This window comes from Fragaria vesca, linkage group LG2 (genome assembly GCF_000184155.1).
Source record: "Fragaria vesca subsp. vesca linkage group LG2, FraVesHawaii_1.0, whole genome shotgun sequence".
NCBI lineage: Eukaryota > Viridiplantae > Streptophyta > Magnoliopsida > Rosales > Rosaceae > Fragaria > Fragaria vesca.
The window spans coordinates 12924274-12930011 of NC_020492.1; positions in this window are offsets into that span (position 1 = coordinate 12924274).

The window sequence follows — 5738 nt, forward strand, 5'->3', positions numbered from 1 at the left end:
ATAATATATAAAAATTAGAGCAAATTACTAAAGGCTAGTAGAGTTTAAGAACACCCAGAGAAAAGCAATTGAAGCAAAGTACCCAAATTGATTCGCTGGTTAAATAAACGGTTGAATCTGCAATCAACGATTCTGATACCAATCTTTTACTCTCTCTAGGTTTTAGTATGCTCTGCTCCTCAATCTGTGTGAGTTCCACAGAAATTTATCACCAAAGGTAGTAAAGGAAAAAGAATCATATACCACATAATTGAAATAATTGAACAATACCTTTTATTACCAAAGACAGCCAAATTGAAAAAACAACAGTATCTTTCTTTCTTTCATCACACAATCCCCAAAGAAGTACCCTTTAAGCTTAATTGATTATGATCTTCTCTTTCTACAGACCAGCACTAACCAAAAAAAGAAAGTAGATTAGAAACGCAACTAAAACAAGCTCCGATTAATCTTAGTTTCAAACTCTCACATTGCAAAGCTGCACTGATTACAGAAATAGTAAAATATGAAGATGCATTTGTTTTGAAAACAAATTAAAAGTGCACCTCAAAACTTCATCCAATCCCGCCCTAGTTCTTCATTCAAAATCTCAATCTCACTTGCACTGCATCGAATGGAAAAAAAAAAAAAAAAATTAAGAAGAGGATTATGTAATAGAACTAAAAGAAAAACATTAGAAATAATGGACTCTGAGATGCTTAAATGGCTACACTTTTGCAGATAACAAAAGAGGAAGCTGTTATGCCCCTTTATAAGTTAATCGATCAATCAATAAAGTTAAACATGCACACAAAAAATGCAAATCGTTTCAGTTAGTTAACAATCTAAAACAGTATAGATGGCACGATAAACAAACTCGGGATTATAAAATCACTTACTCATAGCTTACATTACTTTCTCCATACCTCAAATCAAAGAAAGAAGACAATATACAGATACGACCGACATATAAAAATTAATAATAATAATAATAATAATAAATAAATAAACTCAATAATAATATGACCGACATATATAAATAAACTCAGAAAAATGCAAAATTAGTTTTACATGCTCAGCCACACTCAAGCCTGAATACCCCCTTTGGAGCTTCATTTTCACCAAAAAATGCATATCATCAACTTAGGAAAAAATAATTCCAAAGAACACAACAAACTTAGGTTGACTAAAGGTTCCAAGAAAAAGCAGCCGAAATGAAACAAAGCATAGTAAAGTGGGAGATAAGAGTATCAGCCAAAACTAAACAGATACTTTTTTTTTTTCGTTGGACATGTTAAAAGTTCAAATACTGATAGTTCCGGTGATGATCTATAAAAAATATAAAAAAAACAATTTGCATTTAGCAGATGAGAGATATATAATATATTGAGAATTGACAATATAAAATGCATAGTTAGAAGTAAATATGGATGTGCTGCTCAGTATGCAAATGTCACAAAATACATTTGATTTGTTTACTGCCAAAGGTACTTTAACAAAAAGCATCTCAAGGTTTTCAAAATTCGAAACTTTTGATCTTATGAGACTTAACTTCTAATATACCAGTTTGAAGCTGCAAACTACCTGTAAAATCCATGGGTTACTAGAAAAAGCTGCAAACAATTATTTTTGAATTAGGAAGTATGCCTACGACTGAAAATAAGCAAACCTGATTAATGAATTATTAAATAATAGATTATCATCTGTACTTAACTCTCATGGCCCAAACAGCAGCAAGGTACCCAACTACATTGAAGCACAACATCATAATTCAGTAGAAACCTAAACTACCAGAGCCCTAATTTCTTATAATTATGTTCTCAAATCCGTGATTCCCACATCGTATCAAAATCGTCTGGTATCAAAATCACGATACACGTCTAAGTCAAACAAATTTTCAATAAATCTTGTATCCAATTAATCTAAAATAAGTTAAACAATGAAAAATTATGAAGCATACCTCAAAAAAACAGAGAAAAACATACCTCTCTCCTTTCAAATTACTTCTTCTCCTCTTTCGTGTCATTCACCTATTACATAGTAAAGTTTGACTTCTGTACATGGGAAGAAATCGCGCTAAACAAACAAATTTGTTCACCAAAATGTTAGTAACTTAGAAGACTTGCCCGTCACTAATGCTTTCCATTTATCACTACCAAATTTAGCTTCCAATTCAGCCACATCATTTGTCTAAATAACATTAGTTCACCAAAGGCATTGACATGAAATTTAGCTCAAAGATAAACAAATAGGAATTATCTATAATATAATCCTGTTAAATAAAATACTTTCTAACATGAGTGTTGTGCATTATGATCCTTGCTTTGCATTTAAAATAAAAAACACAAAAAAAAAATGAATAACACTTATTTATGTTCCTCTTTAGGTATTAGACCAATAATTGGACCGGTAAACAAAGAATGTCATAAAGCCATTTGACTGACCTCAAGAAACTTAAACACAAGAGGAAAAGAAATTGTCGAAAATAGATCATATACTTAGACTACAAATAATTAACTGCACTAATGTAAGTTTCAGATATCAAAACTTACTAATGCTTTTCAATTACTAATTACACTAAAAGTACTAATGTATTACAGTAAGAGTACCACATTGAGTTTGACATAAAACTGTGCATGTTTCCTAACCCAGCCATGAGCAGGATCAAAACATAATGTTGGTTTTTATCTTACCTCAAAGAAAAGCTTGTCGGTCCAGGAACATTGTCTCAATAAATGAAGGTGGTGGTATTCACACATCCCAGCTCCACCAAAAAGGGATCATACACATAGCAACAGATAATATAGTATCTGAAAACATAAGTACAGATTTATTAATCGTAAAAGAAAAATATACATTGTCATATCACATCAATTTTGAGAGCCAAAAATGATGATGGTGTTAGAAGGATTTGGATATCACGGGCTACATTTGCATTTGTGAAATACATACAACTTGGTAACGTAAAGATCAAATATCATTAGCCTAGATAATGCACCAATTTTGAGAGACCAAAATTATTATAATGCTGTTAGGCCTTGTAGCTTACCTTAATCATTATGATGAGATGAGCGCCTAGCATGCAGTCATCTGTAACGATCAAATTCACATCTACATCCTGTAAAAAGAGCAGGGCAATTGAATTAGATATTGATAGATACATCATGTAGAAAGAGGAGGGCAATTGAATCAGATATTAATAGATTAAAGCTAGCTACATAATCACACGCGGAATAAAAAGTAAGAAAACCACCCAACATGAAAAATGAAACACCTGACGATGATTGCTTGGAGACCAAAAAGAGCTTTTGCGATGTCACTTTGATCCTCTTCATCATTCGGACTCAAACATATTAAAGCTTTACTTCCAGAATCTACAGCAATAATTGCCAGAACAGAAGAAACCTAGAAGATTCAGTATTTGGAATCCAAAATGCAATCCTCCTATATCATCCTAATAAATTCGCAAACTGGTAGATACTGAATGCAAAATCTGTGAACTCAAAACGGAGCTGAAACTAGAAAAAAGAAAGTTGTCATAGTTTATGTTCATTTTTCAAGAATTTTTGTGGTGGAGTGTAGTGTGGTTGATAAAATAGCAATAGGACACGCAATATATGTAAAAACAACATTATATCATTACAAAATGGTAGATGTGATTTTTGTAAGATTGCCTGTAGCTGGAGGCAATCTCCCCACTTTGAGAACTCGACAACTTCATGTGCTTTGCTACAGATAACTACAGATCACAGCATAACTACATATCACTCTCTTCTTGGTCATTGAAATTAGTAAGCTTGGGACAGAAATTTTGAACAAATTTATTCCAAAGCCATGAAGATCTTGACAAGTTTTTATTTCTTTAAGAATTGAAAAGATTCCAACTTTGGGCTGTTTTCAACTTTGTGTCAAAGTAAAAAAGGAAGAAGAAGAGGAAACACCCACACCAAAATCACAGGTAAGATTAAGCCAATTTAACACAACCACAAGAAGCCACAAATACTGATATCTTTTTTTGTCTTTCTTTCTTGTTTAGATTATGTGTTTCTAATCATGTATATTATCATCATCCAACCTAAATCTGAGTGCCTATTCATGAAAAGAGAAAAGAAAACCAAAGTCAAATACCAGTATTCTTTGCAAGGACTTGAATCAAAGATAAAATAAAGACATCTTCATAGACCACAACGTACCATGGATATGCCATAATCTGCTTGGGACCAAAATCATTATATCACCACTTCATACCAATTTGCAGATACACAGTATTTTCAGTATAAACCAATACATCAAGTCACCACATTTAACAAGTAGAAAGCTCTACAGATAAACATTTGAAGAACTTACCATACAAAACCCCACAACCTTCAAATTCGAATTCAAAACAAATGTGGCCAAATACCTTAACCACATATCACACAAAAATGAAAAAATGAACACACTTTCAGGGCTCAGGGGTTCACATTCCCTGTAATGCTCTGCATTAGTCAAGATTGCAGAAATTAACACTCACCCAACAGAAACACCAACCAACAGAAACCAACACAACACCAGCAACACCCAAATTCAAAACTTAACACTCACCCAATAACTTCCTCTCGTCCATAACATGAATTCAGGAGCACCTCCATGCCTAAACTCAACCTTGGCTCAACATCACCGCAAAAGAATATTGCAAGGCTCGAAGAACGCCGGTAGCCCGGAGAACAAACTCGAAACCCAGAAAAACAAAAGGAGGGTTTTTGGGATTAGGGTTCAAATCGAGGAAAATAAAGAACCAGAATGTGAAGAAGGAAGAAAGGAAGCTAACCCTACCTTCCACTCGTCGGCTCGTGGCCGGAATCTCAAGGATTCGCCGGAAAACAGCCGCGCATCTTCGACGTCGATCTCCCTCGTGAGTGGATGCCTGTGCGAATTGAGGACTGGGTTTTGTAGAGAATGAAGAGGGGAGTGATTTGGTGGTGGATTCGCGGCATGCGGCGGCCGGATTCGGTGACGCCACGCCGGAGATGGCGAAGGCAGGCGGAGAGGAAGAGAGCTCTAGGCTCGGGTCTAATATGGTATCTGAAACCCTCGTCTAAAATAAGCTAATAAGCTAAGAACGGAAAGTAGAGAAGAAAAAAAAATAATAATCGTGTCATCATGGTTAAATCGTTTAGTTCATATAGTCCATACCGTTAGCATGCGATTTTGCCGCGTGGGTTACATGGGCTACATCTAACGCACTTTCAGAAAAACAATTAAAACATATAATAACATAAGTACATAACACATATATGCTAACAGCTATAAATATTAAGAAAATAAAAAAATATATTGATACATAACAGGAGAATGATGGAGCAGGATTAGCATGTGGGTGACTTCATGCTCATCTGTCAATATGTGAGTTCACTTGTATCAATTCTCCCAATTTGGGTTTAATCTGAAAGAGAGAGAGATCAATTCTCCTAATTTGGGTTTAATCCGAAAGAGAGAGTTCCCAATCCAAATATTCATCTCTACAATCATCACCGACGACATACATCGTTTGAAATTAGAAAAAGCAAATAACAAAGCTGTAGAAAAGAAGATGTTAAAAAAAACAAAATAAAAGGTTAAAAGGTAGGAGATACCGTTATTTTATAATAAAAATATGTTTACCGTTATTTTTTAACAGAGGTAACGTAGGAGATACCGTTATTCAGGCAGGGTACGAACGTGAGATACCGTTTTGAAGTTTTTCAAATGTGAGACACCAAAATTTAGCTTTGTTTAAA